General features: G+C 41.1%; 1 protein-coding gene across 1 annotated transcript in view; it reads left to right on the top strand.

Moving 5' to 3' along the window:
* Positions 1–26993, top strand: part of NRG2 (neuregulin 2) — a 192686-nt gene that overhangs the window by 518 nt on the left and 165175 nt on the right. The gene's annotated exons all lie outside the window — the stretch shown is intronic.

The raw sequence follows: 26993 nt of genomic DNA, 5'->3' as shown, positions 1-26993 counted from the left end.
GGGAGGTGCTGCAGGTGCCCAGGCCTGACAGCGTCCGGGCGCTGAGGAGGAGTGCCCCTGGGCAGGGCGCCTGGCACGAGTGGGTGAGGGGGTTGGGGTTGGGGAGAAGGAGGATCAGGCTCAAAGTGTGCCAGGGGCGGGAGCGGGGAGGGGGGCGGTGAGGAGGCGCCGGCCTGTGCCAGCAGGGATCTGCGGCTGATGTATGGCATGTGGGGCTGGAAAGCTGCCATCATAGCCCAGTAGCGGAAGGAAAAACGGAGAGGTCCGGGCGGCGCTGGCCTGAGGCTCAGTGAGTCAGGAGTGACCCTCGGAGGCCTTGCCCGCTCTGCTCCCACGGGCCTGCCGTGCCCAGGCTGGCAGGGTCTGCAGGAGCAGCTGGGCAGACTCCCAGGCTGTGAAGGCCTCCGCTTACAAGTTCTCCTAGGGAATGATCGCCCCCGCCCCCTCCTTCCTCTCCTGGGCTCGCTGCTCTGCTCATCCACACCGCTGGCGCAGACAGAGTTGGACTTTTTCTGCTACTGTTTTCTGCCTTCCATGTGGCTCCGGTTTTTTTCTCCGTCGTGATTGTTTGTCTTTGCTGAGTGGATAGCACAGCCGTCTCTTCACCTCCGGGACTAGCAAGCATACACCTCTTTGACTGTTTCTGAGGGATCTTGTTAGGTCTGTTGATTGTGATGATGATGATGATGAAATAAACTTATTTCTGCTGAATGCTTTTAAGTTCATTCTGACATCTTACTGGCCGGATGTATTGACTGCATCTCCCATCTTCATGATGTTGGGTGCTGCACAGGAATGCAGGTGATTAGAAACACAACGCTGAAATCTGTAGATCTGTGCAGCTGGGAATGGTCTCCCATATCAGAAGTCAAAGGAAATGTCGGTCTAAGAGCTTTTTCTTCTCACCCCTAAATCCAGTCTTTACTTCTCAGTAAGATATTTCAAACTGAATTGTCTCCACTCTGTAGCATTTGGTGTCACCCTGTCTTGTGCTTATTCATATTAGGGTTTCATTTTGCCCCAACTAAGGCTGAATCTGTTGGCATGTGGTATGACTCTCCGACTGTGTGATCACTGAATTATGATAGACGCTCTGGACTCTCATAAAAGTTGGTATGTTTACCAGTTTACCAACTGATTGTGGGTAGTGTAAACAGGCTTTGAAAAGCAAAATATGTGTGACAGCTTATAGTAAGTGTTGCTGGCCTCATCTTTCTACATCAATGCCTATGACTTTTGGAATCTTCCCTCCTCCTTCCCCCTTCAAGTAGCAAATTTTAACTGTCTAGTTGTGGGAGTACAGCTAGGCTCTGTGTTAAACTGTGATCACTTTAATGAGAAGAATCTTGACAGTGCCTTAAGGAGAGGAAAAACTTTGGGAATAACAGTAGTTTATAGCTATGATATTATTCTAAGGAATATTGTTGTCTGCCTTTTAATGTTGGTTTTATGCTTTGAAATGTTTTATGATGACAAGTTGAGACCAGCTAAGAATTTCTAATGTTTTATTCTATTAAATATTTTATCTGAGATCCCTTGGGGAACTGTGGAACTGTATTGTGCAGTGGGAAGTAGATAGTACAAATATTTACTGAACCTTGTCCAAGGACAGTCTCTGTTTTGTTTTTTTGGGAGTTGTTCCTGAATACGTACAGTGCACATCTCTACATAATCCCGTCTGGGCCATTGAGGACCTGATGGCCTTTGTCAGATAAATTCATAGAGTAACGGGCCTCTCTGCGTCCTTGTCCCCCTCCTTCTATCTTCTCCTCCCAACATGATATACCTTTTCAATTATACCTTATTTGTTTTAGTGAGCGCTTAATAGTTTAACAGTCAAATGCAGAGATCATGAAAGATTTACGGGCCAGAAATATAGGTTATGATCATTTCATATTATCAAAATAGTATGTACAGTATAGTTCTCAAAAAGATAAATTTAGTACTGGAATCACTGGTAAAGGAATATCACTCACATATCACAAATTAGCACAAAGCAGGAATGTATATGGCAGTAAACATTTTAAAAGGCAAAAAATATTGCTTTGAATTGATAGTGCATAGACAGTTGTCATTTGGGGGGCATTATATAAGGAGATTAGAAATTAAAGGGCATATTTGTGAGACTTGTGGAATTGGTGATAATATGACAGAAGATTATAAACTGCATTTTTTTATCGTCTACCAGGTGGTTGAAGAAAACATGTACTGGTAATGGTATATTAAGTAAGGAAACAAAATCATCCTAACTAACCACAACACTGTCCTTGTGTTCAGGAGGAAATAACTAACAAATTCATATTCAGTTTTCTATTCTAAAGAAAGCCCTCTGGGCCACAGGGTCATTGGGAACATTTTCTCCTTGGAGCAGATTTGCCCGTTGCAAAATAGGGAAACTGGCACTTAGAAACTGTCATCATGGAGGTTATATTGAGCAACTGAGGTTGCATTGTTACTTTGTTTAGCCAGTTTCAGCTCTGAGCATGTCTGGATTCTGAGAGGTGTGGTTCCTAGGGAGGTCATCTAGAAAGCTTGTGTTCTGGGGTGAGAGGGCAGGATTTGAGGATAAATGTACCATACGGAGGGGTGTACTGTGCTTAAAAGTTGGTGCATGCCTCACGAGCGTCAGTGCAGGGGTCATACTGGCCCTCTTCGAAAAGGTCCTCATAATGGTTAATTTCCACTGTGAAATGTTGACTTGAAGTCTGTGATGGGTTGGGAATGGTAGACAGGGGTGGTGCTAGAATAGCAAGACCTGCTAGAGGGGAATGTTAATGTATCTAATGTGTATCTTTGTCCAAAAATACTGCATCTAGTGGTAAAGAGTTGAGTAAATCTTCCCATTTTTAAGGAAATTGCATACATGGAGGAGGTACTTTCTGTGCCTTCTGTGGAGAGGAGAGGAAAAGGAGTTAGAAAGGCCTTGCAGGAATTAGCAACTTGCAGTTATAAAAGCATTCTGTTCTGCAAATAGTCCTGCATTTTAAAAGATGGTTGCTCATATAATTTGATATAATTACACCCTATCTTGTTGTTTTCTTGTAGACATGCTTTTAAGCTGTTTCCTTATTGACTAGATACAGTAGATAGCATAAAAAAAGATAATTTCTTCCTTTGGGATTTTCTAATTAGCAGTTTTCCAGTGTACAGTGTACTTTGCTGTTAAACATGGAAAGGATGTGTTCCTGGTGGACTTTACATTATTTAGGATAGTTTTAAATTAATTTGGCACCCAAATTCACATATTAAAGAAAGGTGGTTCAGTATAGCAAAAGCTACTGCATATTTTTAAAATGCTGTTTATTTAAAGAATCTTTTCTTCTCCAGCCAGCTGGAAACCCAGCTGTGCTGCAGCCTGAAGATGGGAAAGTGAAACTAGATTAGAAACTGACCAGTCCTAGTGATGAGGACAAGGCTTGGTTATAGATTTAAGGGTTGAATTACCACCATAATATCATTATTTCTTGTAGTGGCTGCTTTCCTCTGCAGACTAAAATTCTTGGGACAGAAACAATATCTTATCTTTGAGGTCTTCTTTCTCCTAGCTCCCCTGCTCCCCAGTGTTTGTTTGGTACTGTGCTTGGTTTATAGAAGGACTCTTCATAAGTGTCTTCTGAATGGATAAAGTCAAGTGAATTTAAAAAAGAAAGCCTCCGGATTAATACTAAAGCAATGTTAACGCTCTGATCTGTGACACCAAATCCTGTGCTGAAAAGCTGAGTTTGATGATAGCCTTTACCTGTCGCTATGGGAACCTTTTTTCTAAAGGAATTATTATCAACTAGAGTACTTATCCACAATGTGCTTAATCATTGTGCTGATTAGTGTTAATGGGATTTGAAACGTAGAGGATAAAGGTTTTCCTGGAGAAGACCCTCTTTTTTTTTGAAGGTAGATTACCGCTCACCTACCCCAGAATTTAAACAAAAATAAAACAACTATCAGTTTGAATTAATGAGTTGAGAGCTAGGAAAGGTGGTATGTTAACAGTTCAGGCGGCTAACTTCCTCTTGGCCTCCAAATCAAAGAAAGTGTACTTCCTTTATTATCTAGGACATTTTAATTTTTATTTCCTAATAATAATGTTTTTTATTTATAGAATTGTATTTATATTTTTGGATATGTAGCACATGTATATGACTCAAAAATAAAAAAATTGATTTGGATATGTGGTGAAGTTTCCCTTTTTACCCCTGTCCTTAGCTATCCAGCTTTAAGGCTCTATTATAAAATAACTTATTCTTAAATGTGTATTTCTCTAAAAACACAATGTTTTTAAAAGTAGTCTGATGTTTTTCTTTTAACAGATGGAGAACATTAATTTTGCCGTGAAGACAATTTTATCGTAAATTCTTCCCAGGTTATACGTATTTTTTTTTTTTAACCTACCCAAGATCTTAACTACCTTGTCCTAATTATCTCTGAGTACTTTTCTATCTCAAGTATTATCTTCTTCCCTTAACCAGTACTCTACCTCACAAATATAATCCTAGGGTCAGGAATGAAAACACCAACTAATTTTTCAGATACTGTGCCTTTAAGACGTTTTCCATGACAATGAATTTTGTAAGTCTTAATTGAGATGCTCAAAGGAGAGATCCAAATGTTTATATCACTGAGCTTCAGAACTGCATCTCTGCTGGTACAGCAATTCCTACTGTTTCACACACTTGGTAATCTCACAGTAGTATCCATGTGGGAAATCACAAGATTCCAGATGAAAAGAGAAAACTCCACAGTGCATGATTGCTTTGATTTTCATTCAGAAGCCAAAGACCCAAGTTGCCAATGAAGAGTTTGCTTTTGACTATGTTCATGTGGAGTTGGTATGATTCCAGAGCATTAGCCACCCAAATACTGTTTAGAAGCATTTAAGGTAATGGATGAACATAGTTCTAAAATTCAGAGGATCCGGAATTTCCATTTGAACAAATAGGAAAAAAGTTAATATGCAAATATCTACACAGCGGGGAGTCTTAACCCTCTAAATCTTATTGGCTTAGTGACATTTTGAATATTGATTTGGGAAAGGAATGGTGATATCAATATCATTGAAGTTTCCCCTGTACAGTTTTAAATAACTTGCTTTTGGGTCTTTTTTTCAAGGCCTGAAGTATTGTTAAGCATAATTTGCACTAAAAGTAAAAAGAAATTTATCCCCAAATTTCAAGTTTGGATGGACAGGCATATGGGATATGGGGATGTTTGTCTTACTTGTTTCTAACAAATTAACCTCCTTCCACTTACTTTTTGGAATTTGTACATAGAAATAAATACAGTTTATGAATTGCAGGAGGTGCTGTAGAGAACTCTTTAGAAAACTGGGGAAAATAAATAGATGAATTGACCAGTGGAAATACTGAATTACGAAAAGTTTGAAAAATACTGTCTTGTATGAAATTAGACTCCCTTAAAGACAATAATACACACAAATGAATCTTGCTGAGCTAGAGCTCCATGTAAGGTTGTAAGAACTGAAGCAAACATAGAGAATGATTAAAAGGCATTAGGGTGACATGAAAGAGGACATGCTACACCCAGGCGAAGAGCTGGGATGCTTTTGCCAATCTGGGGTCAAAAGGGAAATTCACACTGGTTGAGATCAGTTGCTGCTAATCAACTGTGATTTTTTGATAATTATGAAATGAGGTTAAGTTAAGGAGCCTTCTTTCTCTGACTAATGGCATATGCACTCCATTCTACAGTAACATTACCTTCCCACTTTGCACACACAGTGAGATCCAAATAGCCTCTCCAGGGACCTTCTTTGGGACAGAGGCCTAGAGCCTCCAGAGCCGATTAGCTCTTCTCTGTGCCACTGCTCAGGACTTGATTGTGCTGCTAGCCTCCTGGGGATGGGGCAGGACTGGTGATTAACATTGCATTCACCCTTGCAGATGTTTCCAGAGTGGCAGAGGCACAGGTATCCTAGAGGGTTTCTGTGTTCTACTAGCAACACGGACCTCCAAGATGTGATGATCAGGTTGCTTTTTATTCACTCTCCAGAAACAGAATCCATAATGATTCTCTTTATCATTCAGTTTCCTGCCCTGTGCTGAGGACATTGGCTCCCCTATCCCTCCCTCCCTGATCTGTTTTATAAAGATTTATCCTTGTTCTTTAGGCTAGGATGTTTTACTTCGTCTTGATTTTGATATTGGTCCAACCAACAGAAGCCAAGCTGAATTAACATTCCTCAGAACTGAAGGAAAGAAAGGTTACCACATGGCAAAATACCTGATTCAGCCCATGCAAAAGTCAGGACATCATTAATTCTATTGTGACAGCAATGTGATTTGATATCCCAAAAGTTCTAGTACTAACAGTTTTTTAAAATGCTATCTTTTAAATGTTTGCTTCAACAAATATTTGAATATATGTTCTATGTAAAGAACTAGATACTTTAGGGGAGCTATATCAGATACAGTCCCTGTCATCAGTGAGCTTACAATCATATAATGATAATTCAATCTAGAATATGATAAATACTATAAGATATGCCAAGAAAATGCTTTGGGAGGAGGAGAAGAGTCATAAAAGAAAGAAAGATAATATGTAGTTAGAGGATTAAAGAAAGTTTCTTGAAGAAATAATTTGAGGTGGGTTAGTCAGAGATTGAGGTAAGAGTAGTTTGAAGATAGAAACAAATCAATTGACTAAATCTATCTTATGCAGAGAGAGCAGGATTCTCAGTAGTAGATGGGGCATGTCTATAGTATACAAAATAACCAGAATGAAAAGGAAAAATGGATGATGAGCCTAGAGAGATAGATTAGGGTGATATTTTCACCAATCTTGAATGCCAGGCTGAGTTTATTCTTAATCATGTAAGTAGTATTTGAAGGCTTAGGTTAAAAGTAACTCTGTAACATTTTGTAGTTATCAACGAATAGGTCTTGCACTTATTATATCAAATTTATCTCTAAGTTTTTTTTGCTATTCTACTCATGCTATTTTCATTTAGTTTCATTTTCCAGTTACTTACTGTAGTATATAGAAAGATAATTGTGCCGGGCTCGGTGGCTCAGCCTGTAATCCCGCACCTTTGGGAGGCTGAGGTGAGTGGATTGCCTGAGCCCGTGGGTTCGAGACCCGCCTGGGCACCAAGACCTCATCTCTACAATAAATCAAAAAATCAGCCGGGCGTGGTAGCACATGCCTATAATTCCGGCTACTCGGAAGGCTGAGGCGGAAGGATCGCCGGAGCCCAGCAGGTCGAGGCTGCGGTGACCGGGAGCGGCCACTGCACTCCAGTCTGGGTGACAGAGTAAGACTCCAACTCAAAAAGAAATAATAATAAATAAGTAAAAAAGAAAGATAATTGTTTTATTTTATTTTATGTTGATTTTGTGTTCTGTGACCTTAATAAATTCACTTTTTAGTGCTATTAACTTTTCTTTTTGTAGATTTCTTGGGATATTTTTATGTTCATGATTATGTTGTAAGTGAAAAAAGACAGTTCACTTTGTTCTTTCTAATCTGTTTGTCATTTGTTTGTTTTTCATATCTTATTGCACTGGCTAGAACTGCTAAGTATAATGTTGAATAGACGTTGTGAGAGCAGGCATCCTTGTTCTATTCATGGGGAAAAGCGTTCTGACTTTCATTATTAAGTATGATGTTAACTGAAAGTTTTTCATAGATGCCTTTCCTTAAAAAAAAAAAACCTACTAAAAACAGTGTAATGACTAAGAGCTTAGGCTCTACAGTCAGATGGACCTGGGTTTGGAGACTATCTTTTGTATCTTAGTTTCCTATAAAATGGGGAGAGTGATGGCACTTAACGGGATTGCTATGAGTATTAAATTAAATAATGCATGTAAAATAAATGAACATATCACTTGCTCAATAAATGCTAATTATAAACAAAATCTTATTGACTTAGACCAGTGTGAGCAGGAAGACTAGGTAAATGAAAATATTAAGTTCTAGAAGTAGATCTGAGGGCAAACAAGGGGAGAAATTTTCATGAACTATATTTTTCACCCCAATGTTCCTATGTATTTCAACTAGAGAGTTACTGGGCTTGGCTGATGGAGGTGGTGGCGAGAAGAGAATGGTTTATGTGTGTGGTCTTATTGTAGAGATGCCCATATGAGTCCCAGGATGTGAATGCTGGTTCTGTGGAGATACCAAGTAGGCTGCAAATCTTGATGTATTCATGTGTATGTGTTGGTCAATTTTTTGAGAAGTCTACAGATAGATATTGTTTTTCTCTGTTTCACAAATGGCAGGACTAATACCCATACTCCAGAGTGTCTCTTTCAAAATCTCTTCATGCTTATGGGGTAAACCAAGTTCTGGAGTCCTGCCAGGCCTGCTCTTTGACTTCAGCGTGTTTTATCTTATATTCTACCATTGTCAAGAGGTGTTGCTGAAAGTTCATGGAAAATTAGCTGAACGCTTTCTATTTTCAAAGAAGAAAGATTCCTGACTCATGCTGCTTTGATTTGGGGGTTTCCAAAATCAAGAGTTGGGGATATGTTCACACTGAATCATTTATCTTCTCTTTTCTTGGTTCTGTGTTGAGTTGGAATGAATCTGGTAGCTTCCCAGGGTCAGAGGAGTAGAGATGTGATCATGTAACAGATGGCAATTTTTGAGTTTGTGGGATTTTATTTTTACCTTAAATAATTAATTAATTGGTTTGTGAAACCTGATAGAAGTATGAAACTTTGCTCCTTAGTATTTGTAGAATAAAAAGACTCCATGCTTTGGATTCTCTCTCTAAATATCTGTTGGGTATTTTTGCCCCTCAGGTCCTTGACTGGCCACAAATCCCCTGACCTCAAGAAGTCCTCTTCATTTATTCATTTAATCTTAGAGTCTTATTATTTATGGCCTGTATCACTTATCTAACACATCATCTAATGCCATGCCTTGACCTTGATAGGTCAGTACCTTATCTCATTCACCTGATTGTAAGATCTTTGGGGGCAGTAACTTAAAATATGAGTAAGTGGGAGGCTGAGGCAGTAGAATCACTTGAGCTCACGAGTTCAAGGCTGCAGTGAGCTAAAAAAAATCAACCAAAAAAGTGTATGTATATGCATATTTATAAACACATGTATATACACTCATATATACGTACACACACATGCACACACACGCAGATATGGTTAAGTACATATCTGAGTACTGACTCTTGCCAAGTAAAAAGGGAGCAGTGAGTCCATTTGCTTTCTCTACTGACCACTTTTGTCCTAGACAAATTTCAGTATTTATCAAATGACAGCAAGGCTAAGGGACGACAACAATAGAAAGTGCCTTCAAACATTTTGATAAGGGTAGAGTTTTGCTTCTCAGTCATGTCTCAGGTTTTTTTTCCTTCTTAATTGTCCATAGTTTCTTCATTTCTTGTAAGTCTCCTCTTATTGAGTTTTAGAATTATCTCTAGATAGTTTTACTAATGTATGTCAGTATTTTGCCTTGCATTTCTTTTCTGCCTTTTGGTTAGATGGCATTCTGCCGAAATCACCAATTTCACTTGCCATGTGAGCTTTTTGGATGTTCCTCATTTGGTCTCTCACTGGAATGTTCTAGCCTGTTCATGCTTTAGACTGAAGACCTTAAGAGGTAAGAGGTCTGTAATAATTGGGTCATATTATGGTCATGGATTCCTTTCTTTCTTTTTAAAAAGTTGCCGGGCTTGGTGGCTCAGCCTGTAATCCCGCGCCTTTGGGAGGCTGAGGTGAGTGGATTGCCCGAGGCTGCGGGTTCGAGACCTGCCTGGGCAGCGAGACCTCATCTCTACAATAAATCAAAAATTAGCCAGGCGTGGTAGCACACGCCTGTAGTTCCGGTTACTTGGAAGGCTGAGGCGGAAGGATCGCAGGAGCCCAGCAGGTCGAGGCTGCGGTGGCCAGTCTGGGTGACAGAGTGAGACTCCAACTCAAAAAAAAAAAAGTTCCTGTAGTTATTTTTTTTTTCCTGAAATGAAATCAACTGATGATACTGCTGGGAAAGTTGCACTGGATGTTACCATGCTTGTTTCTCTCTGGTTAGCAAATATCACAAATAAGGAGTGGTTGTACCTTTTTGCCTATTAGGTGGTTTAGGAGCTTCTGGAGGCCAGTACTGGTTCTTAGAGTATTGTTTTTGTTAAAGAGATGACGGGAGCCCAAAGTTTCTTCCTAAACCTCTCCTTAGGCATATTCATTATTCAACATGTTCTTGAAAAGAGGTATTTTCTGCCCTGTCTGCTTGGCTGAAGTATTGAGTGGGGATTGGGAGTATGGCTTCTCTTCCAACTCCAAGTTCCTAAAGACTACTAGTCACCACCTTACAGATGGCTCTGGCACTCAAAGTCCTTGAGGCAGAGTCCCTTCCACGGGGACCTGTGGCCACAGGTATAATCTCAATACAGCACCTTGTCATCTCAATACAGCACCTCACCACAGTCACTGCAATCATGAATTTCTCAAGCACTGCCCAACTGATGACTCTCTTTTGGAGTAACTTCCCATGGATTTAGAGAGGAAGGTTTATGTACCAGTCAGGATGAGACAAGTAGATAATCTGTCATGTCTGAATCCCTACCTGTGGGTGAGAGAAACAAGCATGGCTGCATCCAGTGCAACTTTCCCAGCAGTATCATTGGTTGATTTCATTTCAGGAAAAAAAAACTACAAGAACTTTTTAAAAAGAAAGGAATCTAAGACCACAATATGACCCAATTATTACAGAGTGAATCCAAGGTCCATAAATGAAGAGTTTTTTTTCAAAGAACAGTAGGGTTTCCAAAGGCAACCTGTGTGACTGCTTGCTGTTAGCTGGTTTCTTTTTCATAGTCTTGTTCATATGACTTTTACTTCTGGCACCCTCTTGCCTGAGGCTCTACTTTTCCCGCCACACCCCACCTTGCTCCCACCTTCCTATGTAGGCCTGCTGACATAATTGCTCTTTTAAAGGAAAACAGCCATTTCTAAGCCCCCATTTCCAAGAATCGAAAACATTTCCAGAAATTTCTAGTACAAAGTTCCCAATCCTTCCTTGGACTTTAGATCTGACAGACCTTGTGGGAAGGTAGGAACAAGGTCTGGGAAAGGATGAGGGTAGAACCACATCTAATAATCTGGCTAAATTTACCTTGGGGCCGGGCTCGGTGGCTCAGCCTGTAATCCCGCACCTTTGGGAGGCTGAGGTGAGTGGATTGCCTGAGCCCGCGGGTTCGAGACCCACCTGGGCAACTTGGCGAGCCCTCATCTCTACAATAAATCAAAAAATCAGCCAGGCATGGTAGCGCCTGCCTGTAGTTCCGGCTACTCGGAAGGCTGAGGCGGAAGGATCGCTAGAGCCCAGCAGGTTGAGGCTGCGGTGGCCGGGAGCGGCCACTGCACTCCAGTCTGGGCGACAGAGTGAGACTCCAACTCAAAAAAAAAAGAAAAAAAAATTTACCTTGGGTCGGATTCTTTTGGACAAAACATGGGGTTTTTCCAAGAAGGCTTCGCTGTACTTTGGGGTCTCAGTTTCAAAGGGAATGCTTTCTCCAAAAAGATCAATAACATTTACTGTCCTCTTAGTAACATGTATATTAAATTGCCTTGGCCAAGTATTAACAGTGATTCAGGCCGAGGTGATTCAGGCCAATACTGAGAAGATCTTAAGATGTGGAGCCAGGTAGTATCATACTCTGGGCAAAGCAGGAGATCACCTTTGTGAGAAACACCTTGCCACTGTGAAAGAATCTAATTTGTAAGCGGAAGGGAGGCACATGGGTGGCTCTGAATTGGAAGGCAGCTTGCTGTCTTTGTTTCTCACTATGTAAATTATCTGAGTAGGTTTCCACTGTGCATGCTATGCACTCAGCTGACTGAGAGGGCAGGTGGGAACTGGAGCCAAGACTGGTTCCCTCAGGAGTACTGTTTTCACCTCTGCCAGATTTACCCTTGCTTCCACCTGTGCCCCCACACAAGGTGGGCTCTGTGCTTCTCCTGCATGGTGTCACAGCCTTGGGCCCTCTGGTGAATAGTCTGCCTTAGGCCCAGAAGTGAAAGTTAAAGGCATTGGTTTTAGATTAGTTCTGTGAAAACTAGTGCATACTAGGGAAGTGTGTCTCAAAGAAAATATTGAGTTGGTGAAGAGCCCCAGTAGGTTTGACGGTCTTCATTGGGCCAAGGTCATGAACTATATATATATATATATATATATATATTTTTTTTTTTTTTTTTTCTTGAGTTGGAGTCTCACTCTGCTGCCCAGGCTGGAGTGCTGTGGCACATTCACGGCCACCCCATTCACGGCCACCCCAGCCCTGTTGGACTCAGGCAATCCTTCCACCTCAGCCTTCCAAGTAACCAGAACTACAGGCACGTGCTACCATGCCCAGCTAATTTTTTTTTTGTAGAGATGAGGTCTCGCCAAGTTGCTGGACTGGTCTCAAACCCATGGGCTCAGGCAATTCACTCGCCTTGGCCTCCCAAAGTGCTAGGATTACAGGCTAAGCCACCAAGCCTAGCCATGAACTATATTTTTTAAAAGTAAATGTAAGAGTTAAATTTTCTCATCTTTAAAGCAAAATAACAGCCTACTCATTCTAGAGTAGGAGTGTTGTCATTGTAAAAAGGAGAAAAGGGCAATAGTGTTGCTCTGTCTACATGACCCAAGGGGTAATTCAGTGGACATTACAATTTATTCTGTGGTTCAAAGGTTGCTTTTCTTTGGGAAATTTGTTTCTAACAGTGTGAATTTGGGAGAGGGGCCTCACGGATGGCCTGAAGTTGACTCATTCACCCTTAAAGATTGAAGATGGTCTGTGGATCCTGCCATGGGTTCCTACAGGAATGCTGTAGATGCAGTGTTTGGTTTTTCTGAAATGCTTTTCTTTTCTTTTTTTTTTGAGTTGGAGTCTCACTCCATCACCCAGGCTGGAGTACAGTGGCATACTTGCTCATGGCCACCCCAGCATCGACCTGCTGGGCTCAGGCGATCCTTCCGCCTCAGCCTTCCAAGTAGCCAGGCTAATTTTTTAATTTATTGTAGAGATGAGGTCTCGCCAAGTTGCCCAGGCTGTTCTTGAACCTGTGGGCTCAGGCAGTCCCCTCACTTCAGCTTCCCAAAGTGCTGGAATTACAGGCTGAGCCACTGTGCCCGGCCCTGAAATGCTTCTTTCCCCTTCTCCTTTCCTTCTCAGATTACTCCATTACTGGTTCTTCTTGTAGAGAGTACAATTTCTACAGGGTTGTCCTTGATTCTCTTCTCTATTTATGTTATCTGATTTGAAGATTTCACCTATACAAAGCATAGTGTTTAATACTGCATACTCTGGAGCTGACTTTTTAGGGTGAATCTTCACTCTACATTACCTTGGGCAAATTAATTAATCTCTTTATGCCCCAATTTCCCCAACTGTAAAATGAGTCTCATAATAATACCTACGTCGCAACATTGTGGTAAGGACTTGGTGAATTACTCCACATAGAGTGCTTTGAACAGTGCCCGCTTGTAGAAAACATTCAATGCAGGCTAGCTGCAATTTCTGTTATTGTCATGTCTGTTGTTAGTGGAAAGATAATGGCTTTGGAGTCAGATATTTTTCAAAGCCTGACTCTATTCCTCACTAGCTATGTGAACTTGGGAAAAGTCCCTGAACTTTTTTGAGTTTCAGTTTCTAATTGCCTATGGCACATTGTTTCAGTTATCCATTGCTGCATAATAATTGATATAGTGGCCATTTAAGCCAGAATGCAGTGACTTAAAACACCAACAATGATTTGTTATAATCTCTCACAGTTTTGGGAATTGAGGAGCTCAGCTAAGAGGTTTAATATCTTTTATGTAATTTTAGTCAGAATAGTCATCAGTAGCTAAAATGGGGTCATTTCAAAAGCTTCTGTGTAGCAGATGATGCTGGCGGGTTTTCATCTGAGAGCTTAGCCAGGCCTGAGGGCCATGGACCTTCCCTGGGTTTTCTCACAGCATAATGACTAGGCCCAAGGGGGTAAGCATCCCAAGAGAGGGCCAGGTAAAAGCTGTATTGTATTTTATGATCTAGCCTCAACAGTCACATAGCATCACATCCACCATGTTCTATTAGAAGAGAGTTACTAAGACCTGACCAGATCCAAAGGGAAGAGATTTATACTCCATGGAAGAGGGGGTCAAATAATTTGTGAACTTTATAGTTTGACCTCTGGTACAAATTATTTATATTCCTCACACATGAAAAATACACTAATCCTCATCCAAGACCTCCCCCTAGAATCCCCCTCACAAGTCTTATCTCTTATGGCATCAGGCTCAGGCTCAGGCGCCAGGGTCTCTTTAGCTACCATACAATCTAAATCGGGTCTAGGTGGAGTTGAGGCTCTTTTAATGCAGTTTCTTGCATATAGCAACTTGAGTGCTGCTCCTTTTGATCTGAAGCGTATGAAGTAAAGAGACAAGCTGCTGTCCCTGCACCCCAAATATATACTGGGACAGACATAGGATATCTGCTATAGGTGCTTCTTTTAATAAATTGACAATGCTTTAATTTTAAATATGATTTCAGACTTACAAGAAAGTTGCAAAGATAGTACAAAGTTCTCAAATACCTTTTGCCTAGTTTCCCCAAATTACACACCTTGTAAAATTGTCAAAATCAGGAAAACAATAGTATGTTATAATATTATTAACTAATCTATAGACTTTATTCAAATGTTGCCAGTTGTCTTACTAATGGATTTTTCCTGGTTCAGGATTCAATCTAGGATCCCACATCACATGTAGTTACCATGTCTCTTTAGCCTTCCATGTCTTTTAGTCTAGGGTAATGCTTCTATCAGAAAGGGAGGGAACATTGTCACTAGTCAATAGCAGTTCTGAAATCCAGCCTGGCATGTGAATAAGGCTCAGTTCAACCGTCTGGGAGTGATTCTCCACTGTTCTTTGTTCTACCCTATGGGCTTTTGGTTCTGCAGTCTGCTTATACTTCTTTTGCCATAAAATGTAGCCCTGTTTGCAGCGAAGTAGTTTTCTTAGCCTGTTTAATACTTGTAGATGGCTCTTTTAGTCCAAGCTGGTGGTGCTCCTTCTAGTATAGTTAGTCCTCCCCTATCTATGGGGATACATTTCAAGATACCCAGTGGATGCCTGAAACCATATAAACACCAAGCCTTATATATATACTATGTTTTTTCCTATACATGGCATACCCATGATAAAGTTTAATTTATAAATTAGTAAGAAATTAGCAACAATAACTAATAATAAAATAGAACAATTGTAACATATACTGTAATAAAAGTTATGTGAGGGTAGTCTCTTTCTCAAAATATCTTCTTGTACTATATTATGGAAAGTGAAATCATGGATGAGAGCTACTATACAATTCTTTTAAAAAATGTGTAGTTTTCTAATGAATCAGACAAAAGCCTCACCCACAAATTTTCTCAAGATAAGCTCTTCTCTACCTTGTGCTCCCTATGAAGCGGCTGTGGGATGATATCCTTAAGGTTAGTCGAATCCCTATCCTTTAATGGAAAGGATCCATGAAGCGCATCTTTAAGATCTATGGGGTCTTTTGTTTGTCACAAAGGTTCTTTGAGGCATTGCCTTTGATCTTTCTGAGGTCTTAATAAACGGTGCAATTCAAAATGTCTCAAGCTGAGCTCAATTTCTTCTCACCATATCCTGCTCTGTTTAGGACACTCCCGTCTTAGGTAACACCTACCTAGTCTTCTAAGCTATTAGAAATGTTGAAATCATCTTTGGCTCCTTTCTTACCCTCATCCTCTGTATACAGGACATTGACAAGTCATGGTAGTTTTTACTACTGCAAAGTCTCTTCGGTTCAATTATCTTCATTCATGATGTTAGTTGAGTACTTTTTTTTTCTTCCTGCACTGCCCAAGCTGAAGTGCAGTGGCTATTTACAGGCCCGATAATAGAGTCCTACGACCTAAAAATCCTGGCCCCAAGTGATCTTCCTACCTCAGCCTCCCGAGTATCTGGGAATACAGGTGTACACCACTAATGCCTGACTTCTAGTTGGGTACTTATATCTCATGTAGACCGCCATAAAAGCTGTAAATGGAATTTCCTACTTTCAGAGTCTCTATTCTCTTCCATTTACTATCGATTACTGAAATCAGCTTTTAAAACAAAGTAATTATCTTTCTTCAATCCGGAAATCTTCAATAACTTTCTATGGTCTATGGAATAAATTGAAACTTCTTTACAGGGCATGCAAGACCTTCTGCAATTTGGCCCCTAACTACTTGTAAGACTACAGCCCACTCTTCCACATTTATTCTTTGCCATAGCCAAAATGAACTGCTTGAAAATTTTAAACAAATTTTACATTTTTCTTCTCTAGTGCTTTTGCTCATTCTGTTTCCTTGGGTTAGTATCCCTTTCCATTTCCTTTCCTTCTCAGTTGATTCCTAGCTTCTTTATCCTTTCAGGCTCAGCTTAGATCCCACTTCTTCTGAAAGATTTTTCTGATCCCCTCTGTCAGAAGAAATCATGGCCTCGTCTGTGTTTCTGTAGCAGTTCATAGCTCTTCTGTCTATATAAAGTCCTAGTTCATTACTTAGCATAGTTGGATAGGGAGAGTATGTATATGTATGGTCCTCCAGACTGTGAGCTTCCTGAGTACAAGATGGAACTGTAGTAAATAATATGTCTTATTTGTCTTTTTTTTTAGATGCAGAGTCTCACTCTGCTGCCGGGGCTGGAGTGTACTGGTGTAGTCACAGCTCACTACAGCCTCAACCTCCTGGGCTCAAGTGATCCTTCTGCCTCAGCCTCCTGAGTAGCTGGGACTATAGGCACATGCCACCTTGCCTGACAATTTTTTTTTGAGAGACAGGCTCTCACTATGTGGCCCAGACTGGCCTTGAACTTCTGATCTCAAGTGATCCTCTCACCTTGGCCTCCCAGAGTGCTGGGAGTATAGGTGTGATCCACCACGCCTAGTCTTTTTTTTTTTTTATTACGTAAGTTAGATGACTAACAACTGCTTGGTGACTTAAGAGAGTCACTTTAGGATTTTATCTTAGGGTTAGAATTGGCTATGGGGAATGAGCATCTGGCTCATGGAAGGAGATTAACCTCCACTGTGTTTATGTTGGTAGAGATATGAAGGCAGTACATTAAGACACACTTTAGAGAAAATTGCTTACAAAATGCCATACTGGACTCTTTATTATCATTGTAGTTGCTGTTTATAATATTATAAATGCCAGATCTCTGATAAGTGGATTGGAGTCTGTGTGAAATTAACTTCTATAGGAAGCACCTTGAAAAGATTATTTAGAGATTAGAGAATTTGGCTGTTTAGTATACCACTGTATCCCTGTCACCTTCATGGTATTTGATGTATCATAGGAGCTCAATAAATAGTAGTTGAGGGAAAAATGAGTGAAGAAATAGTTTTTTCTTCTACGTGACTTTACAGGGTACCATACCCAAGGAATATTGTCAGGAGAGATGGTTCAAAATTGATCCAAGTTAAGAGAAGATCTATTTATCACAGTGATTTATGCAGGGCCCTCTTAATACTCAGAGCCTCTGCTTTACTACAAAGAAATGGGAAGTATGTGGACAGGTTGATGGGTAGCAAGTGAATGGCAGAATTGCATTCTGATTGGGCAGTTAGAAGTGACAGCAGCTTCTTTTAAGTGGCCAGGTAGATAGTTGGGCTATGTGTCCTTAGTTGAGGAGAAGAAGACTAATTAGGCCTCCAGATTTGTTTTGCTTTTTGTTTGTTTGTTTTTTAATGATGAAAGTCCTTCCTGGAAATCTGCCTCCCTGGGCTCAGTCTCAGTTCTCTGCTTTCTCTGTGGCCTTGAGCAGGTTGTACTTATATTCTGAGCTTTTGTTTTCAGCAGACAAATTGTGGTTTCTTCTTCAACTGTGAGAACTGGTGAAGAGAATGTTTTAAGCCTATTAGGTAAGTGTCATGGCATCAAAAAGTAGAGCCTGCATGTGCTTATAATTTTTCTTTGAAAATTTTAGCACAGGTTGGTTTAAGCCTGTAATCCCAGCACTTTGGAAGGCTGGGGCGAGAGGATTGCCTGAGCTCAGGAGTTTGAGATCAGCCTGAGCAACTTGATGAGACGTAGTCTCTACAATAAATAAAAAAATAAGCCAGGCGTGGTAGTGCACGCCTGTAGTTCCAGCCATTTGGAAGGCTGAGATGGAAAGATCGCCTGAGCCCAGCAGGTCGAGGCTGTGGTGGCCGTGAGCGTGCCACTGCACTCCAGTCTGGGTGACAGAGTGAGACTCCAACTCAAAAAAAAAGAAAAAAAGAAAAGAAAATTTTAGCACAATCCTTGGCTGAGGGACAATCTAGATGTCTGAAATGATGAATTTTTTTTTTTGAAGTTGAACTTCCCCTGTGTTTCATTCTGAGTATTAAACCCGAGCAGCCTCCTTGATTCTGTGATTGTGATAATTAGATGGGAGGGGTTGGGCCAATTTAGGAATATGATGGGAGCCTGACCTTCTCCTGCCTTTGAATTTCACAAAGGAGGGAGAATGGGGAAATGATGAATAGTTGATTAAAAAAATCAAAAAATGGGGCGTATCCCTCCCAGATTAGGATGCTGGCTCAGTGATAAGACTGTTTTACTCTGTTACTAGTCCCCAGGAGCAGATGCTATGAAAACAGAAATAAAACCATGGCTTGGGGCAGCTCTCTTCGTACAGTGAGAGTAGTGTAACCTCTTCTCTCTGCTCTTGTCCCACTGCAGATCCTTCTAGGGTCATCTCAAGTGTCTTGAGGGTGGGGGCTTATTGGGCCCATGTCACTGAATTCCAGGGAAGGGGTAGGTTGAATTGACAGTGTCTCAGGGGATGTCAGTTTTGCATATACTTGGCCTTTGGCTTATCCTTGGAGGTTCTGTGCCTTCCCATTTTGGGTAGGGCCTTCTCAAGGTGACTTCCCTGTACCCCATAGACAGGAGAGTTGGCTTACTTGGTCTCTTTGATATTCCTGAGAAACCAATTTTGCTACAGGGCTGGGTGAACCATATGGCAGCCTAGATTACAGAGACTGTTGGCATTTGTCAACAGAAAGAGCAGGCTTTTTGGCTATAGCAAATCCCCCAGGTAGGGTTGCCACACCATCTGTGATCACAGCATATAGGATCAACTAGGTGGGTATGCAGTCTCATTCTCACTCACTTCCTGCCTCCAAAAGGAAGAAAGAGGCAAGTTCAAAATCAATATTGGTTAATAGATTTTTAAAAACTCCTTGATTGGTATTTCTTTTGAAGGTTGCTAGGTAGATCTAGGAATCATTTATCTTGATCTTGAGAGTTTTACCTGCTAGTTGGGGATATCAGACTAACATGAGTCAATAGCAAGTGACATAAAGCAAGAGATATATCATAATTGTGAAAACGTAAAATAGACCATAGAGTTCAGAGACGGAGAATATCAACAAAGGCTGGAAATTTTCTAGGACAGAGTTAGGACTGGAGTTAGGACTGGAGGTTAGCCTTGAAGAATGAATAGGTCTGGGGATAGGAGGACAGTGGAAAGGCTGCTAGGTCAAAGGAATACTATCAGAGGTAAGAGACAGGCAAGATACCTTTTCAGGACCATGAGGAGATTAGTGTGGTGGGGGCAGAATATACGGACGATAAGATTAGAAAAGTAGGGCAGAACCGGACTAAAGAGGGTCTGTAGAGGCAGACAAAGGAATATGGACTTGATTGTGGAGGTGATAGGGCACCGTTGTAGGTTTTGGAGAAGAGATACGATAGAAAGAGAGGAATGTTGGCAAATACTTTGTACACACAATCAGAGTGAGCTGAAGCTGGGTAGAAATATATGTTCCAGATATCAAGGAGGAGGTTATAAAGTCCTAGAAACCATGGAAACTGGAGGAAGTAACAGGTGAACTAGATTGCTTCTTTCAGAATTTGTGAGACTTGATGATGAGCTGGGTAGCAGGCCTGAAGGAGAGAAAAGGATCAAGGTTTTGGTCTTGAAAGCCAGGAAGAATAGTAGTGCTGTTAACAAAAGTGGAGAAGGTATGAGGAAAAGTAATTTTAGAGAGGAAAATGATGCATTTGGCAATGGTTTTTTTTTTTTTTTTTTTACTTAACACTTATGTGACACTATGTACTTGACACTGATATAAACACTATAAATGTTAACTCATTTAGTTCCCACGATAACCATATGAAATAAATATTGTTATTATAATCTTTATTACCAAGAGGAATACTCAGGTATAAAGAGGTTAAGGCTGGGTGTGGTGGCTCTTGCCTATAATCCATCACTTTGGGATGCTAAGGTGGGAAGATTGCTTGAGGCCAGGAGTTCAAGACTAGCCTGGGCAACATAGTGAGACCCTGCCTCTCCAAAAATTAAAAAATAAAAAATTAGCCAAATGTAGTGGCATGCATCTGTAGTCCTACCTATTTGGGAGACTGAAATGGGATGATTGTTTGAGCCCAGAGCAAGAGCCCCCCAACCCCCCAAAAAAGGCTAATAATTTGTCCAAGATCACAAAGCTATATAATAGCAAAAACAGCATTCTGAACCCAGGCCACCTATGCTAGGCTCTCTCTTGTTGATGGGAAACTCAATAGAAAAATGCAGTAGACAGTAGGAGATCAGTATTTGTTGGATGCTTCTTTTGTGCAGAGACCTTTGCAGGAAATGTAAAGATGAGTACAACATGGACATACTATTAAGAAGCTTGTAAAGATCTAGTGAGGGAATGGCAAATGGTAAAAACATTAAGGGTACTGTCATGTGCCACGAGAAAGGGTAGCACATAAGGAAGGAGAGAGGGAAGACATGTAACAGATGTAGGGATATCAGACAAGACGTAGGAGATTGAATTATAGATAGATCCTGAACAATAGGTCAAGTTGAATTTTGGTAGTTGGTAGTAGAGGGAGGTCATTCTTGGTGATAAAAATATGAATAAAATCATGGAAGAAAGAAGTTCAAAACAAATTTTGGGACCAGGACATTGCCTAGTACCTTGCTCAGTACCTAGCTCTGCAAACCTGAACTAAGATGACTGGTGGTTTTAGTTAGGCTGTAACATGAAGCGTGAGTTGGAGAAGCAGCAAGAGAGAAGGCTGGGACTGCTTTGATAGAAAGCAGGAGCCTGAGTGAGAGGATTGGCCCAGAGACGTAGAATTAGAAGTCCAAACATACAAATAAGGAGAGGGTGGTTGATGCTGGATTCCTGGAGGCATGTCTGTAGAAGGAAAGAGCTGAGGACTGAGGATGGAGCCCTCTTGTTTTATGCATACACATATCTATGCTATCCTTACTTCAGGGTTAACCTAAATATTCCCTAAAATAAGGCCAATGGCATGTGGTTGGTTCCTCTCCTATACTGGGAGACTGTTTCTGGTTCTCTGCCTTTGATCTTCAGGGGTCTCCCAGCAACCTGGAATAAATCAAGTTCTTGTCCTTGTTGCTTATGTATTCAGGAATCCCAGGCCCTTTTGCTTGTACTCAAGAAGGAATGAACAGAATACTAGACCATGCTCCCATTGTTGGTTCAGAGGTGATATTTCAGGGAATCATGAGTTCCTTATCTGGTAGGCAAAGCATAGTCCATTTCAGTATTCCATACCCCCATTAGACCTTAAAGGACCATTCCTAGGAAAACAGTGGTGAGTAGAGAGAGAAGTGAAAAATACCGAGGTCAGGCATTAGTTGTGGAAATCTTCACTGGACATGCTGGAATAGTCCTAACCTCCTCAGACTTTGTCTCATAAAACAGAGAGCACAGCTCTAGTAGATGTTGGTTTAAACTTCAATTTGTCACTTACTAGCTCTGTGACCTTGGGACAACACCTATTTTGTTAACTGTAAAACAGAGATAATGATGTTTGCTTTTCTTACCTAACAGGGATATTGTGAGACTCAGAGGAGATAATGTCTGTGAAAGTGCTTTGAGATTGCCAAGTGCTAAATTGAAGTATGCTGTGATTATTACAACTGCGAACCAGTTTGCTCACTCTTAAAGATTAATGCTCTGAGAGTGCCTTTTGCATAACCTATTCCCAGTCCTTCTGCCAAGGACTTAAAGGGCAAGGCCACAGAGTAGGAGTTTGAGACATGGGATAGAGTATTTCTTCTGACATCCGGCAGACATTTCCTATTTCATTGGCTCTAAGCTGCACTCACCTCACCCCCACCCCCATACATGAACACCTCTAAAATTTGGCTGTGCTTTACAAATGATGGCATAGTGGATGCCATGAAATAAGCTAACTCTTTTCTGAGGCAGGTGGGCCCCATATGCAAACTTTCTTTTTTTTTTGTTTTCTACGTGAAAAGCTATTTTATCTCAACTTTTGCTAGAGAAAATCTTGTTAAAATGCATTGGGGCATTTGATGTTTCAGTAAGAGTAGAATTCAATCTGTCTTTGCACCTCTTGTGATGTGTTATGGTCATCCTTTCTCATTGCACAGATTTCTGGAGTTTGTATCAAACATACATATTTTGATCTTGGGACATATCTATTGATTTTTTTTTTTAAATAGGAGTCTCACTCTGTCACCCAGGCTGGAGTGCAGTGGCATACTCACGGCCATCACAGCCTCAACATGCTGGGCTCTGGTGATCCTTCCGCCTCAGCCTTCCAAGTAGCTGGAACTACAGGCATGTATTACCACGCCCAGCTAATTTTTTATTTATTGTATAGATGATGTCTTGCCAAATTCCTCGGGGCTAGTCTTAAACCCATGGGCTCAAGCAATCCACTTGCCTCGGCCTCCCAAAGTGCAGAGATTACAGGCATGAGCCACCATGCCTGGCTTATTGATTAAAAAATATTTAATGACAATGTTGTCATCATTTCCTGCTTCCTCCTAAAAGTGGAAGGCAAGGTGTATTTTAATGAACAGATAGTTTTTATTATGCTGGGTTTGACTGTACTGGGTTCTGAGCTGGGTCTCCCACTCCTGTGTCCTGGAAAATCCTAACATAAACCCTCTGAGTGGCAGGATAGCCAATCAGCTCTTCCTGAAGTTTCTTTCTCTCTCTCTCTCTCTCTCTCTTTTTTAAAGTAAGGAGGACAGGCAGATCGCGACTCCCAGGCATCTAGCAAAATAGGCGGGTCACCTTAGGGGCAACCTTTACTTGCTCAAAAATCCATCTCACATTAGCAGTGAGGATTCGGATGTCACCCCAGATCATTAGTTTTCTTACTCATAAGTTTAAGGCATTAAAGCTCTTCCTGAATCTTCTCTTTAGGATGAATTCTGTACTTGATTTCTTTTTACCTTTTGAAAACTCTTCAGATTCGACTATAAATCCAGAGCTTCCTACTTAGTACCGATTCTTATTGTTTCAGTCTTTTATTGATTATCTAGGTGTGCATTTTCACCTTCTGAGTTGAATATCGAAGAGACTTCTGAGCCATGCACCCTCTGTCCTCCTGCTGTATGTTCAGGGAATACAGCCTTTTTCTTTTTTTTGAGTCCATATCTCACTTTGTCACTCAGGCTGCAGTGCAGTGACATGATCACGGTTCACCACATCCTCAGATTCCTGGCCTCAAGCAGTCCTTCCACCTCAGCCTCCCAAAGTGCTAGGGTTACTGGTTTGAGTACTGTAGTCATTCCAGATAAAGAATTTATAATAAAGAATGTAAATCCTCAGGTAAAGAAGGGTAAGAAAGAGGCACTGACATTTATTGAGCATGACTTTTACAGATATTACTTCATTTGATTCTCATAACAGCCTAGGGAGGTAGACCTTTTCTTCCCAATTTTATATCTAGTAACCTGTGGCTTAAAGAAATTAGGGGAGTTTCAATCTAGTCACACTAGTTATAAAAGATGGAGGTAACTTGAACCCATATTTTCTTTAAAAAAATTTTTTTAAGGCTAGTCAGATAAAGCAATGGGAGTGGAGAAGAAACAAAGAAATCTGTAACTGGTTGTGATCAGTTAGTTGTAAACACCACTGTCCTGGGACCAGCCTGAACCCATACTTTCTAGGAAGAGCCAGTCTGAAAACAAAGAGAAATGATTAAGGGGATTATTTGCTCTTACTGGTTACCCAGTCATCCTCTCCTGGCTAATGTGGAAGCTCAAGAGATGACAACACTTTGTTCTTTGAAGGGTTCTGTAGTTTTTTCCCTGCCCCCAACTCTAGGGATAGGGTGGTGACCAAGGCCCCCGGCTTGGAGCCATGCTGTGGTTTTCAGCCTCTGATTGGCTGTTCTCTGGCCTCTGCTTCCAGTGGCTCCTGATCCAGGTCAATGCTGCTTGGTGCCCTAGAAATAACCGGGTTTCTAGCCCAGCATGACTCCCTTGAGCCCCTGCGCCTGCTAGGGCAGTGCTGGCAACACCTGTCTCCAGAGTGTGTTTATTTCTCTTATGTCATTTGCTTATTATAGGCTGCCTATTAAGTGTTAGCTATCACCTCCCTGTGATTCTCTCTGTCTTTTCTTCTTCTGTCTTCCTCAATGCTTTGGGGACTTTGGATAATAGGGACCTAGGGGGCAGCATTTTAAGTGGACTCCTTCTACATTTCTTTGTCATTTGGAATTCAGCTTTTCTGCTAATTTTTCCTTGGGGATAAGCTTTTGTTAGAAACACTGGCACTGTAAATGAGTATCCCTTCTGTGGTCCAAGAAAGGAGTACCTCAAAGAGCTAAAAAGAGAGCAAACTGGGGGAGCAGGTCCTGAATTAGGGGGTGGTGTTGGTTTGGATCTGCAGGAGTCAAGTGCTGACCTGTGATTTGACAGCCCATGTTTTGATCTTCTGCTTCCTTATCACCTTGGCATGTACTTATCCTCTTAAATCTTTATGTATTTGTGCTGTTTTTGCAGTTGGGCTAAAAGATGCTGATGAATTCTGGTCCTAGCGTTAGTGCCATGGCTATGAAACAATGAACTGGAGAAACTGCCCTGGATTCCAGGCTTTGGGAGCTATTGGTTAGGTGACTGGGCAATGACATGGTGGCATTTCACTATGGACTCATACACAAAAGAACATCTTAGTCTGGTAGGCAGCTAGGCTGTGCCCCCTTTCTTCTCAAGTTACCATCTGAAGGAATGGGGCCACTTTTCCCTGCTGACATGCCCAAGCTTTGTCTGCAAGATGATTGATGTCTTGTGACTTCTCTTTGGCTTGTCTGCCATTTTCAATTACTTACCCTACATTTTACCTGATTATACCTGGGTGATCTTCCAGCTATATCACCTATGGATAGCTCGACTTGTAACTTTACTTCAGTTACAACGTCTGTGGGGACTCTCCCATTTATGTCTTCAACTCTGTCGTTGGAGATCTTTGAGCTCCAGATTCATGTATTCACTTTCTAACTCATCTTCACTATTTGATATCTCACAGATTTCTCAAACTGGACATGTTCCAGACAAAACTGTCTATCACCCTCTTTCCAAACTTGGTCTTCTAACAGGGTTTTCCAATCTAACTACTTAGTTTGCACTGGTATTCCCTTCTTTCTTACCCACTCCTCACCATCTTATCACTTTTGCCTCCTCAATCTCTAAGGAATCGATCTGCTTTTCTACTGATAATACCCATGTCAAATACTGATCATCTTTCACCTGGTTTACTGTAGTTGCTTCATTACTGGTCTTTTTATATCAATTTATGCTTCATTCAGAATGATCCTGTCTTACTCTGCCACCCCTACTCTGCCCCAGTCTCTTTAATATATATTAAGATTAAACCCTTCTCATAGCCTTCAAGACCCTGTATGATCTCACTTGTGCAGATTTCACCAGCCATCACTTCTGTCTCTCTGCTGTTCACTCTGCTCTTGGCCACACTGGCCTTGACATGATATACAACTCCTGCCTCAGGGTATTTGTATGTGCTTTTTCCTCTCTCTAAAAGGCCCTTCCTTCTCAACTAGTTCACTACTGTCTGTCCTTTTGAGCTCAGTTCAGATGTTACTTCCTTAATGAAGAATTTCTAGAATCCCACAGTAGGACATAGATTTGCTACATCTGTTCACACAGTGCCACTATCACTTCCACATCTCTCTAATACATATTCATGGTAATAACTAAAAATCGTTTGGTGTTGGGTGTCTACTTCTGCTATACTCTAAATCCCTGGAAGCAGAGACTTTCTTTTGTATTCACTGCTGTATGTCTAGCCCTAGCACAATCCTGGCACATAGTTGACACTATAATATGTTTAATTTTGTGAATGAATGACAGCTGAGCTGGGGAGGAGGAAATCAAGATGAATTTTCAGGGAAGTATATGCAGACAATGCTGTCCTTCCAAATGTTGATTTAGAGAAAGTCAATAATAGTTCAATTTTATAAGAATTATATGGCTGAATGATCTGGTTCAAAATTTTTGTTTCGAATATGAGAAAACTAAGGGCAAGAGAGTGAAATCCCTTACCCAGAGTCATAGAATGAGATAATAGCAGAGTTACAATTCTTCTCCCCTGACTTCCAGGTTCACACCAACTCTCCTGCACCACCACCCCTTCAGCCTTTCCTGTAGGTGACAGCCTTTATGTTCTCCAGTTGAAAGCAGGCTCCCTGAATTGAGGATGTGGCAAGCAGGAGCCAGCCTACTATCACATAAGGAGCCATTCCACTCCCTTCCTTCCCAGTGTAGAAATGAATGATGGGTTGCAAAGGTAACTGAGCCAATGCCAACCTTACCTTTTGAGATGTTGAGCCCTGAAAGGAGAAAAACAAGGGATGTGATTGTTGAAGTAACTTGATTTTCCAGTTTCTGGCTTACCAGAATTTGGGGCCTGGAAACCTGACATAGGAGCTTAAGCTTATGGTTAAGATGCAAAACAGAGCCTGTTTTGCATCTGTTACTTGTGAGATCACTGTGTGCCTACCTGTGCCCTATCTGTGCATTCTGATGGTGAAGCCTTGGGTAAAGCCTGTAGGGAAACCCTCCTTCAGTGAAGTACCCCTTCCTTCATTGTGTTTACCTGAGCTCTTCATTCTAGTAACTGAGAATTACATCCTGAAAGATTCACAAATGAAAAGCTCCAGACTGGGAGTGGCCATGAAGGAAAGAGGATGCTTAGAATGTGAACCTTAGAATGCTGGCACCTCACACTG

This window comes from Carlito syrichta, unplaced genomic scaffold (assembly GCF_000164805.1).
Source record: "Carlito syrichta isolate Samal-C Ts95f unplaced genomic scaffold, Tarsius_syrichta-2.0.1 Scaffold302231, whole genome shotgun sequence".
Taxonomy (NCBI): domain Eukaryota; kingdom Metazoa; phylum Chordata; class Mammalia; order Primates; family Tarsiidae; genus Carlito; species Carlito syrichta.
Note: the sequence above shows the minus strand (reverse complement) of the source record. Positions and strands in the feature narration are given on the sequence as shown.